This window comes from Schistocerca americana, chromosome 3, assembly GCF_021461395.2.
Source record: "Schistocerca americana isolate TAMUIC-IGC-003095 chromosome 3, iqSchAmer2.1, whole genome shotgun sequence".
Classification (NCBI taxonomy): Eukaryota; Metazoa; Arthropoda; class Insecta; order Orthoptera; family Acrididae; genus Schistocerca; species Schistocerca americana.
The window spans coordinates 522,543,437-522,557,910 of record NC_060121.1 but is presented as its reverse complement, the minus strand read 5'-3'; positions in this window follow the sequence as shown (position 1 = coordinate 522,557,910).

Sequence of the window (14,474 nt, the reverse complement as noted above, 5' to 3'; positions counted from 1 at the left end):
GTCTAACTTTTGAAGCTTTTGCTGTGTTTGTCTCTGATTTTGTTCCATTTGTTGCATTAATTGCAATAATAATGTATTAGTGTCTGGAATGTGTTTCTCTATGCTTTTTGGCAGTGCATTTTCACCGGCAACATTCACGTTTTGACAAGCAGAAAATGTGTCTTGACTCATTTGAGAAAACGGTTAGGACCCAAAACCTGAGTCTACAGTATTTGCAGTATTGTGTTCTGTCATTTCGGATTTCTGAGGCGAGCTGTTGCCGACCAATCGATCGATAATGCTTCCCTGTTCACTAATTGTTTCACTGCCTACACCATTATTTGCAGCCCGCTCCATTTCCCTATGCACAATTACCAAGTTACTACTTTGAACATTAGTTAATTCATTACTCTGCAGTGCTAACACACTGCTTTCGTCTTCACTGTCAATTCTCAGTTTACTTTGAAGCCTAGTATTACGTTTTTCACACGCCATTATTGTCACAATATTTCACACGACAACACAGAAAAGCACAATTTGAAGAGCTAAATAACAAAACACATTAACATAGCATTGAAAATAATATCTAGTTAATTGCAAGCGCAGCTGCGAAATACTTGGTGCAAATCTACATGCATGCCACAATTGTGTACAACAATGAAAAACTACAACTACAAAGGAAATTCTCTCTATAATTACGCGCTAGCAATAAACAAAAGCTACACTAATTACACAAACTACAAGAAAAAATCAGAAGATTCCAGTGAGGTATCCTCGGCTATGGGTCGACATATGAAACGTCCCCTTTGAACAATTATACATGACTGTGCTTATACTGACACACAATATCTTTAGCGCAACACAATCTGACTTTCAATAATCCCTACAAAAGAATGGCCCTGACTAACATTAAACTATACCTTTCACAAATCACTTACCTCACAAAAATCTTCGTTACTCAAGCTACTGCAATACAGCGAGCGCCACTACTGCCAGCTAAATAAAAGATTCAAACTACTGAAGGCACTAACTACTGATAGGCATAGTTAGCAAATGAAAGATTTTGATAGAGAAAAAACAATATATTTACCTTAATATTGTTCAAAAGCATAATATATATAGCAGTTCATGACATCCAGTCTTACAAATTTCAAAACTCCGCCATTTCTCTCCCCACATCCACCACTGCTGGTGGCTCACCTCCAACTGCGCAACGCTACGCGCTGTTAACAGCCATCTGCCCAACACTACAATGGCAGACAACAATGCAAACTAGCCACAGACTGCACACAGCACAGCCAGTGATTTTCATACAGAGCGCTACGTAACGTTGCCAATAAGAAAACATAAACAGCCTACTTACAATATAGCTGTGTAGTTGCTGCGTGCAAACATAGCCACCTAATTCGGTGTTGAGAGTCCTCTTACTGCGATATTTATATGTTTGACGCCAACTGCATTTCATCAACAAAACATCATGCACTTTTATACCTTTCCTGTCCAAGTCCTCTACATGATTTATGAAATTACAGCATTCATATGAGGTTACATCTTGGTATGTCGTTACTACACTACTATTTTAACATGTCGTGACAGGTTCCGTTTTAGATAAAAGTAAGTAAGTTTCTGAGACACTAATGTCAATTTCACACTTAGATATTATTCTTCAAGTTCGTGGACTGAAGCATAACACTTATTTTCAATAGTGCTTCCTTATAAGGAACCCCTTGAGTGTGAGGTCGCTAAAGGCCAATAATTTTTACGGCATTCGACGCCACACATATCCACATCTTGTCTACCGTGCAACCACAATATTTGTTGCTAATGGCAACAGGGGACGGTACTTGAGATATCCAGTGGTGAACGCAGCATAAGGCTACGGAGCGTATCTGAATTGATTAGTCGACGAATAACTCACATCAATGCTGCAGTGCTAATGGTGTTGATGCAAAGCAGAGCAATGACAACAATAAACAAAGCAAACATTGCATTGCACCTGTATTTACAACAAAATTTGCCGAAGTTGACATTTCATCAGAAAGGAACCCAAGAAATTTCGCAGAGTGAGAAAGAAGTGGCAGATGAAATATTAGCATTTCTGCAAATTTGTCAGTAGAAAGTGTGGTGTCGCATGCGCTCGACTGCGCAATGCAAATGATGAGTACAATGATGACGACACGTGCTTAACAAGTGAAAGCGATACTGAAACCGGTGTCGAGTCGTGCACTTCACCGTTCTTGTCTGCAGAGACACAAATCCCGTCGCCAGTGAAACATAGTAAGGGACAGTTGTTTCCAAGGAGCGGGTACTAAATATAATTACATACAAGGAAGATCATCTGCAGCATAGTAAAAACACAATTGTGAACAGATTTAGAGAAAGTACGCAGCAAGTATTCAAGGGAGGACAAGGTGCACTTGTTACAAAAACACATCAAACGGTGCACGACATAGATTACAGTGATTTCAAGAAGCATTGGACTGTTGCTTTACTTCAAACAGTGCTACATAATTCGAAGACGTAAGATAACGACATTTAAAAGGACCGTGACAAGGGGCCCTAGACAGCGCGGCTACCCCGCGCGGCATATCACATGGAACCACTGGGAAAATTCACTCTAAAAATAATATATCTATATTTATAAATACCTAAAAGTAAAAATACTTCCTTAACATCTTCAGTGTAACGCTCTAATTATAAGCTATTTAAGTACACGAAAAACAACATCACTAAAACAAATATTCAAAAAATAAAAGTTAAAAGATAAATCTTGAAATTAGAATCATATCACCGCCACGAATATATTCAATTAAATAAATAAAATCAGTATTTGTAGAGGAAATGCATATGGTAGGAACCCCGGAAATTAAAGATACCAAGAGAGTGGTCTCAAAATCAGCTAACATCAATGCCTTAAAGCATTCGTTAATCTGGATGGTAAATGGATGGAAAAATATTTATAGACCTGCGAGGAATTGGACGTGCTCTACCCCATACGATTCTTTCTATTATGCATAATCTTGCAAGGGCAGAAGATAATATTTTGTAGGAAACAAGAGTGGGGAAATGAGCGTTAAGAGAACTACAACTGTGGCAGGAGCTCTGCTTTGGCCAATAGCTGGTCAAAATAATTTGCCTTTGCTTGATTCCTAGACTGCGTACAAAACTCATACTCCTTTAGAGCAAACTATCCCTCTAGATAAGTGTGTGACATTGCAATTCATACCACCTGGAAATTGGAAATTTCTGGTAAGGTCGTATGGGACCAAACTGCTGAGGCCGATCGGTCCCTAAGCTTACGCACTACTTAATGTAACTTAAACTAACGTACTCTACGGACAACACACACACCCATGCCCGAGGGAGGACTCGAACCTCCGACGGGGGGAGCCGAGCGGACCGTGACAAGGGGCCCCAGACAGCGCGGCTACCCCGCGCGGCATATCACATGGAACCACTGGGCAAATTCAGCATTTGGGTGTTCAATTTTCCCATGCCTATGAATCATATTATCACTCTATCTGCATTTACGCCTTAAATGATAGCCAGTTTCACGATGAGCTCCACGACAGACTGTTTTGCATTCGGTTGCACGCCATCACATTCCATCACTTCCTGTCACCCCGTCATACGCGTATAATTCTATATGCATTCTTTAAGAGTGGACACACAGCTGAACGTCCTGAACGATTTGTGACTCCCAAGTTGTTCGCCTTCGATCTTGATGGTGCGACGCGCCATTTTTCATTCGCTGTTCACGTTGTAAGTTAATAGTTTGTTTTGAACATTTCTTGAATGTCGACGATGTCCATTTTCTGAAGTATAATGCACCAATCCCAGAGATGGTGGATCTCTGCAGCACCCAGACATTCCTTTTCTCTCTCCTTCCTGATGCACATAGTAAGTCATTAGCATCTAATATTTTCACTATCATATTTGTTAACACAACACTTTTGAATGGGCCTTACTATAGACCGAACTTGCGACCTCACACTCAAGAGGTTCGTTGTAAGTCACCGCTTATAATGAACAATACATCTACAAGTAGGAGTAGTCTACTTACGTTACTGCTGACATGTAACTTCTGTAGTACAGTCAAAGCTCGATATATCTCACCTCGATGTACTGACTATGTGTCCATATCGAAGAAAAGGCGGAATATACTGGAACAGCGTTGGAGTATGATACGTTTCGTGCAAATAACGGGTGGTTACAAAATTTCAGGAAAAGGAACGGTACTGCTTTCTGAAAAGTGATTGGGGAAAGTGCCAGTATAGATAACAAAATCTGTGGAGAGTGGAAGTTAGAATTGCAGAGGATCCTTTAAGGTTACAAACCGGGTGGTGCTTTTAATGCAGACAAAATTGGACTTTTTGAGTTATGTTCCAGACAAAACGTTGGCATTCTGAGGAGAAAAATGTCACGGGGGCAAGCTAAACCATGATCGTGTTACCGATCTGTCGGCAGCAAATATGACCGGTACAAAGAAACACAAGCCACTTATGACTGGAAAACCTAAGAAACCGCGATGTTTTTCTGGGTGTAAGTCGTTCACTGTGGAGCACACTGCGAACACGAATGCACAGATGGCCTCAGAAGTGTTTTCCAATTGGTCAAAGCATTCTGATAGGATAATTACTCTTGAAAATCGAAGAGCTGTGTTGTTTGTGGAGAACTGCAGTGCGCACAATGCTATTCCTCCGTTGAAATCCGTGACAGTACAAATTTTATTACCTAACACAACGTCGAAATTGCAGCTCTTAGATTAAGGAATAATCAAAAATGCAAAAGAAAACAATAGGTATGAAGTGGTCCGAAAGTGAATCCACAATATTGACGATGACAACTCTGCATCTACCAACATTTTAGATGCTATAAGAATGCTGGATAAAGCGTGGAGAAACGTGAAGAAGCAAATGATCGTCAATTCTTCCCGAACATGTGGATTTTCGACGATAGATGAAAACGAGCAGAAGGTGGGTTTAAAATTTAAGCATGTAAAATCTTAGTTTGATTCCGACACTGGTTTATGGGAATTTTTATTAAAAGTTTTGATTTTTTGGAACGGTAGTTAGTGGAGACACCTCCTGTCAGTATACTTGAGTCCGAATGGATGAAGGTCGTTACTCTTTTTAACGGTCGTCACGTTCCTTTTAAGGACTTCGTGGATGTGAACAGCAAAGTCGCAGTAGCAGGATCACTAACAGAAACAGAGATTGTTGACTCCGTGAAGACAGCGAACGAGAGATGTGGTAACCGTGACGAAGACGAAGGGGAAGACGGGGAGATCAAAGAAGCACCGCCAGTAACTGCCAGGCAGGCCAAAGCGCCTCGCGACACAACCAGAATGCACGTGGAGAAGTTGACGACGTAGAGGATAATGTGTCCCCAACCATCGTAATCGTAGACAATGAAATTAACTCACAGGTGATCAGATATTTAAAGCAAGCCAAAGTTACGTATTACTTTTAAGGCCAATAATTTCTGGAAATTTGTATGTATGTACTGTCATTTTTTACTTAATTTAATTTTTTTGTGATGAAAGTATTTTATTTTAAACTTATTTCACAAGAAATAAAATAATACGCATAACTGTCTATCATGATTTCTTTTTATACTGTATTACCAGAACCAAACATAGGCTATATCATATACAAACGCGAAAAAATCACGGTACAGTAATAACAAATTGTGGGTTGTAAGCTTTTTTTCGGAAACCTCATTATATCGAACCCTCGACATATCGAATTTTATCTTCCCTAGACATTTGATATATAGAGGTTTGACTGTATGGGCCCGATACAGTAAACCAATAAAATATGAGAAGAGATCTTTAAATTCTAAGAAAGACTTTCGTATTTTTCCGGTGATTAAGGGCAATTACACAGTTGTAATGAGGAAGAAAGTCTACCGCAGTAAAATCGTGAGTATATGGAACTAGGAAGATACAGGGAGGTTAAGGAAAGTCTACAACTTCTTTTCTTATGCTACCGGACAAGGTAATAATAGCCTCTTCGATTTATTCCAACGATAAGAAGTGTCAAATCAGAAACGTTGCCACCAAGACAGTATGGTTTATCAAAAATTCATATACCTGGTGTTCCCTCAAGATCTATTGTTAGTGCTATTGGTTGTCCTGCCTGTGGGATTGTGAAGCTCTTGGCACATTGCTACAGCAGTTGTAGGAAAAACTGGCACTTGCATTAAAATATCTAGTCACTTTATCGAAAAAGTAAAAACATTCAGGTTATTTCCAAGAGGTACCGTATTTTGATGAGTTGTGTCATACTACTTTTTACCATGATTCCTCTTAATGAAATGATGTAGGTGTTGGAATACGGTTTCTCAAAGATTATGGCAGATTTCTTTAAACAATGTATCACATCAGCTTACTTTCAATGTGACGATAAAGTCTATGAGCAAACTAATGGTGCAGCTATGGGCAATACACTGATGGTAGTAGTAGCCAATTATTATGGGGATATTCTGAAGAAGTAGCTTTCTAGAGGATCGAGAAGAAACTCACTTGTTGCTTTTGGTATGTTGATGACACTATCGTTATAAGGCCCCAAGAAGAAAACGAACTCTCAGAATTTCTAAATTTTCCAAATGCTGATAAATGCTGGAAACGTTAATGAGCCTATAATTGTACATAAACGCAGATCTAATGTTCAAATACGTAGACTGCAGATACCAGGGAAGGTAAGTGTTACACGCACATCTCAAGACAGCAGTTCTGGATATTTTATGAGCAATATCGTCTCGTAAGACGCAGTTCTTCTCTAGAAGCAATGTCTGCAGTACTGACTAATAATGATGACCTGAACTGATTTCACAGAACTGGTCAGTTGCTCTTCTGGGATCCCCTCAGGACTCTTGATTCCGAGGTTGCACAGTGCTGGAGTCATCTGCTATGGGAGATCGTACTGACTTCTGAACTGCTTCGATCCACCCAGAGTCAAATGATCTGGGCTTCAGGATAAAAATTATTTCAACTGGCATACAGGGTGTTACAAAAAGGTACGGCCAAACGTTCAGGAAACATTCCTCACACACAACTAAACAAAAGATGTTACGTGGACATGTGTCCGGAAACGCTTAATTTCCATGTTAGAGCTCATTTTAGTTTCGTCAGTATGTACTGTACTTCCTCGATTCACCGCCAGTTGGACCAATTGAAGGAAGGTAATGTTGACTTCGATGCTTGCGTTGACATGCGACTCATTGCTCTACAGTACTAGCATCAAGCACATCAGTACTTAGCATCAACAGGTTAATGTTCATCACGAACATGGTTTTGCAGTCAGTGCAATGTTTACAAATGCGGATTTGGCAGATGCTCATTTGATGTATGGATTAGCACGGGACAATAGCCGTGGCACAGTACGTTTGTATCGAGACAGATTTCCAGAACGAAGGTGTCCCAACAGGAAGACGTTCGAAGCAATTGATCTGCGCCTTAGGGAGCACGGAACATTCCAGCCTATGACTCGCGACTGGGGACGACCTAAAACGACGAGGACACCTGCAATGGACGAGGCAATTCTTCGTGCAGTTGTCAATAACCCTAATGTCAGTGTCAGAGAAGTTGCTGCTGTACAAGGTAACGTTGACGACGTCACTTTATGGAGAGTGCTGCGGGAGAACCAGTTGTTTCCGCACCATGTACAGCGTGTGCAGGCACTATCAGCAGCTGATTAGCGTCCACGGGTACAATTCTGCGAATGGTTCATCCAACAATGTGTCATTCCTCATTTCAGTGCAAATGTTCTCTTTACGGATGAGGCTTCATTCCAACGTGATCAAATTATAAATTTTCACAATCAACATGTGTGGGCTGACGAGAATCCACACGCAGTTGTGCAATCACGTCATCAACACAGATTTTCTGTGAACGTTTGGGCAGGCATTGTTGGTGATGTCTTGATTGGCCCCATGTTCTTCCACCTACGCTCAATGGAGCACGTTATCATGATTTCATACAGGATACTCTACCTGTGCTGCTAGAACGTGCCTTTACAAGTACGACACAACATGTGGTTCATGCACGATGGAGCTCCTGCACATTTCAATCGAAGTGTTCGTACGCTTCTCAACAACAGATTCGGTGACCGATGGATTGGTAGAGGCGGACCAATTCCATGACCTCCACGCTCTCCTGACCTGAACCCTCTTGACTTTCATTTATGGGGGCATTTGAAAGCTCTTGTCTACGCAACCCCGGTACGAAATGTAGAGACTCTTCGTGCTCGTATTGTGGAAGGCTGTGATACAATACGCCACTCTCCAGGGCTGCATCAGCGCATCAGGGATTCCATGTGACGGAGGGTGGATGCACGTATCCTCACTAACGGAGGACATTTTGAACATTTCCTGTAACAAAGTGTTTGAAGTGACGCTGGTACGTTCTGTTGCTGTGTGTTTCCATTCCATGATTAATGTGATTTGAAGAGAAGTAATAAAATGAGCTCTAACATGGAAAGTAAGCGTTTCCTGATACATGTCCACATAACATATTTTCTTTCTTTGTGTGTGAGGAATGTTTCCTGAAAATTTGGCCGTACCTTTCTGTAACATCCTGTATACACATGGTGACGACCTTGGATTCTTTTATGGATTTTCTTAGTGACATCTTTAAAAACGACATTGGTGTTGCCTGTGAAGCAGAGTCATAGAATTTGCAACTGCACTTGGGTTTTCGAAATTCTTATTACTTATGAGAATGTCTACAAAAACTTGCCTTGATTAAAATGTCCTCTTGTAGACTGCGGATACCAAGCCATAAAAGATTTAATCTAACGCATTCTGACTGCATTTAAAGAGAAATCGACACAGGGGTCCCTTACTTGGCACAACAGTAATCTTTGGGCTTAAATGAATATTTTTAATGGGTGTCGATATGAAGTTGTGGGCGAGCAGCTCTCTGCTGGAGGTGGGTCGAGGTGGATACGATGAAAGTAGATAGTTTGTTGCTAAAACCCCGTATTTCCATTCTATACAAACAACACTGTAAAAGTTCTTTTGTACAAAATCGTAAATCTCCTGAAGCTCATCAGCGATTGTTTTGAAATTCTGACTCAACGTTGCATTTTAATAGGCACAGGTTTTTACATACCTACTAGAGCGCCACATATACTGTTAAATATAGATGAGGTGCGACAATAAAGTAATGAGACTTATTTTCTTTGCAAGATGTGGCAACCAAGCAGGCTTGCGTAGAAGCAATACCTTTGACCTTGGTCTATAAGCTGCTTCTAGTCCAAGCGGCACATCGATTCGACTGCTCAGTCGTGAGTTGTGTTGTAATAAGTTAACACATGTTTGTTTCTCTCGTCAAGGAAATGGAACCGCATAATATTGCGCAACGTTATGCCATTTCTTTTTGCTTTAAATTGGGTGAAAACGCGACAACATCTTACGGTAAACTTCAGAAGGCTTTTGGAGAGGAGGTTATGTCAAGAGCTTAAGTTTCTCGTTGGCATAAAATGTTTAGTGAAGGCAGAACGTATGTTGATGATGAAGACCGCAGTGGACGACCATCAGTCTCACAGACGGATGTCAACTTTGGCAGAGTGCGTGAACTCGTACGATCTGATCGAAGATTATCCGTGAAAATGATTGCAGAAGAACTGAACATCAATCGAGAAACGGTTCGTCCAATAATAAGTGAAGTTCTTGGTATGAGAAAGATTTGTGTAAAAATGGTCCCCAAAAATCTCACACAACAGCGAGAAACATGGAAAAATATGGCAGTCAATCTGTTAGAGCAAACAGAAATCAATCCAGAATTGTTGAGCCGTGTTATCACTGGTGACGAAAGTTGGTTTTTTCAGAATGATGCAGAGACAAAACGCCAAAGTTCGCAATGGTACTCAAAGGGATCACCCACACTAAAAAAAAGCTCGCATGTCAAAGTCAAAAGTGAAATGCATGCTTATATGCTTCTTTGATTCCAAGGGAATTGTTCATAAAGAGTGGGTGCCTCCTGTACAAACAGTTAACCAATATTACTGCAAAGAAATTTTAGGAAGACTTCATAAAAGAATTCATTGCGCCCTTGCCAACATTGCTGATAACTGGATTCTGCATCACAGTAATGTACCATCCTATACTGCTCTGTCAGTACAGCAATTTTTAACCTCAAATCAAATTTCAGTACTACCACAGCCATCTTCTTCACCAGATATCATTCCATACGACTGTTTTCTATTTCCAAAAGTCAAAACGGCGGTCAAGGGACACCATTTTCAAACAACACAAGATGTCCAAAAAGCTGTGACGAGGGTCCTGGAGAATATTACAAAAGATGAGTTCCAAAAATGTTACCATCAATTGAAGAAGCGCTGGAAAAAGTGTGTGCAATCAAAAGGGAACTACATCGAAGGAGACAACACTAAACTTGACTAAAACGGTAAGCAACATTTTTTTCACGTCAGTCTCATTACTTTATTGTTGCACATCGTAAGTAATAATTATAGGGGAAATTAATAAAAATGTTAACGGTTGTTTGTACAAAATCGCAAATCTCTGAGAGTCCTTTATGGATTGCCTTGAAATTTTGATACAGCATCGAATTCGAATACGTACACTGATTTTTAAATACCTACTAGAACGCCACATACAATATATAATTATATGTGTAATAATTATAGGGGAAAGCCTCATAAGAAAGGAAATATTTGCGTGTTCAAAATCTTTAATCTCTCCAAGTTCTTCTTCGATTACTTTGAAATTATGAAACAACGCTGCATTCGAATATGCGCGTGGTTTCTAAAACCGGTTTTTAATATATACACACATCAAAAAAAGTTTGCATCACCCGGTTCCCAGAACTCCTGAAGATAGACATTGACTGTGGATATTCTATCACAGACACAGTCCCTTTGACTATTCAGAGATGTCACTAAACCCGCCCAAAGACGTAAATAACCATGCATGAGCGGCGCCTATTAGACGCAGGGGGTCCGACAGCCGATCAGTTTCAGTTATTCCACCAAGAAGGAGGTACACTGCTCGTGTTGTCTATAGTTCAACCATGCCTAGATGCTCAATACCGCGGTTCGATCGCGTCTGATTTGTTACGAGGTCGGTGGGTGGAACCCGGGACTCCAGATAGCTGAGCAGAAGCCGGGACCCACCGCACTGTGTTTTGTCAGGAGGCCGAACAATTGCAAGAGCGTCAAGGGGCAGTGCAGAGTGATACAGCAGTATATGGTAACATTTGTTTATTCCGATAATTTACAGAACTAGATGGGTGAAGCGTAGTGTTTGCGTTCCGCCCGCTAATATCCCGCGAGTCCGGTCGGCTCAGCAGACCGCTGGTAAGCCGACGCCACTGCTGCCGTCATCAAGGCCGACCGCCGTTGGAAGTCGGCCGCCGTTCTTCCGGTTGCAGCCCGCCGATGCGTTGTGACTTGAGCCGCGCTGCTGCCCGCGATTCCGGAGACTGATACAGTCCCTGGTCCTCGCTGCCCTCTGCCCCGTTTGGCCTGTTCTGTCCACCCATGGGACGAAGGTGGGTGTACTGGTCACCCATGGTCCTCGGGCCACTGCTGCTCCCAGGACAGGACCGGACTCGATTTCGCGCCCTCCTGGATGCTGTGCGACAACTAGTCGTGTTTGCCAGATGGCAACCCCCACTGTCATCTCTGGCGCTGCTGCAGCGCTGCTGCGCCTCCCGCAGCGTACGCCTTGCCTGGACGCTGGTACACCAGGTGGGCAACGAACGTCGCCCGTAGATTCAAGTGGAACCGAGCCCCTCCTGGACCCGCTACAGACTGCTGTCACTGCCCTCTTTCAGGCAGACCATGCGATCTCCAAGTTCCAGGCTGCTGTTCCGTCCCGCCTCGGTGTTGTGTCCCCGGAGGAACAAGTACATAGAAAACAGAATACTAGTTTATGCAGAATATTTATAACATAGCTGCCAGACTGACCCCTATAAGCGAAGACCAGCACAGGTCCATCCCGAGGCTCGACTGACCTGGTACACTCTATCCCAAACTCAAATTGCCCATCTATTTATACTGGTTTTCCCCCGCTTCTGCTGTAGTGTCAGAGAGAGAGAAAAACTATGGCAGGGATTAATTCCCACACGTCAGCCACTTACAAATCGCCACTCTTGGCTCTGGCCTAATGCCCCCCTCATACATCGCAATAACTTAAAGCAACATTGCAGTTTTCTGCCTCGTTGTTGCTCCACTCAAAACAAATCGTGCGTGCAATACCGCCGTCGCAGCTCCGCGCCCGTGAGTGCCATGTTTATCTCGTCTGGCCCGCTGACTGTCGACTGTTACCACACTCTGCCAGCAGCCCCAGATTTCATTGCCCAACCATGCCATCATTGAATTTTGATAAAATTTCCCTTTCCCTCGACTAGGACTGACACTAGCGCAGCAGCATTGTTACTTTGTGCCAGGAAGGACTCTCAACAAAGGAAGTGTCCAGGTGTCTCGGAGTGAACCAAAGAGATGTTGGTCGGGCATGGAGAAGATACAGAGAGACAGGAACTGTCGATGACATACCTCGCTCAGGCTGTGGATGGCCGCTAACTACGGATTATGGCTCGCAGGAACCCTGACAGTGACGTCACCATGTTGAGTAATGCTTTTTGTGCAGCCACAGGACGTCGTGTTGTGACTCAAACTTAGCGCAATAGGCTGCATGATGCGCAACTTCACTTCCGACCCATGCCGAGGTTCATCTTTGCAAACACGACACCATGCAGTGCGGTACAGAAAGGCCCAACAACATGCCGAATGGACCGCTGAGGACTGGCAGCACATTCACTTTACCGATAAGTGTCGCATATGCCTTCAACCAGACAATCGTCGGAGACGTGTTTGGAGGCAACCCGGTCAGGCTGAACGCCTTAGACGCACTGTCCAGCGACTGCAGCAAGGTGTAGGTTCCCTGTTGTTTTGGGGTGGCACTATGTGGGGCCGACGTACGCCCCTGCTGGTCATGGAAGGAGCCGTAAGGGCTGTACAATACGTGAATGCCATTCTCCGACCGATAATGCAACCATATCAACAGCTTATTGGAGAGGCATTCGTCTTCATGGACGACAATTCACGCCCTCATCGTGCACAACTTGTGAATGACTTCCTTCAGGATAACGATATCACTCGACTAGAGTGGCTAGCATGTTCTCCAGACATGAACCCTATCGAACATGCCTGCCATTAGATTGAAAAAGGCTGTTTATGGACGACATGACCCACTATCCACTCTGAGTGAACTAACCCAAATCGCCGTAGAGGAGTGGGACAATCTGGACCAACAGTGTCTTGATGAATTTGTGTATAGCATGCCACGCCGAATACAGCCATGCATCAATGCAATAGGACGTTCTACTGGGTATTAAAGGCACCGGTGGGTACAAGAATCTGGACCAACACCTCTGAAGGTCTTGCTGTATGGTGGTACAAAATGCAACGTGTGGTTTTCATGAGTCATAAAAAGGGCGGAAATGATGTTTATGTTGACCTCTATTCCAATTTTCTGTGCAGGTTCCGAAACTCTCTGAATCGAGGTCATGCAAAACTTTTTTGATGTATGTATAATATATAAATAAATATTTAATCTCTATAGCATAAAATATATTACCCAAAATCTCCTAATATTCTTAATATATTTACTTTAATTTTTTACAACGTACTTTATTGAACAATCAGACAGATGTCTATGTGCTTTTAATACACATAAAATGTAAATATGTACATAAAATATATAATAGTGAAACGTTGTTAGCAAACAGAAAAGTTATATTTGTAACTTGCCAGCTTACAATTAGAATACTGCTGCAGTATCTGAATATGCAATAACAATAAACATGGCTCAAGGTCAGAGAGAGGGGCGAAGAAGAAATAGACAGAGAGTGGAACGACATGGAGACTGGAAGTGGAAATGGGCAAAAGGTCAAGGAGGGTGGGTGGGTATTAGGAGACAGAGATATGAGAAGAGGAAAAGATGGAGGTAGAAAGGGGAGGAGATGATGAACAGAGAGAGAAGGAGAGAGCGCAGGAGGAGATGGGGACAAAGAAGGTAGGAGAAGATGGACAGAGAAAGTGGATAGGAGGTGATGGTCGGAGAGAAGGGGAAGGAGTCAAAGATGGACGAGGAGAAAGGTAGGAGAGGATGGTCAAAGACAGGTGGGGAGAAGGAGATTAGGACGTAAATGAAATTCCCATATGTATTAGAAACGTGTGCCTTCTATTTTTTTCTTTTCCATTTAAGCAGACTGAGGTACACGAACGTGTGGCTGGGAACAGCTAATAATAAGAGAAATGCGTCTGCAGCAGGCAGATAGCAGACAGTAGGAGGTGGACCTTAAGCGCTCTAGCACAGGGTCGCCAACCCAGGCGTTCCTCATGAACAGAAGTGTACAGGGTTGCTACTTCTCCATAGCAGTTACTGCTAGGTCAATATGGTGAGGCAGCGGCACATTGACAGGTACGAGATAGGCAGGCTCACTCAACCGGACTGGCCATGGAGAT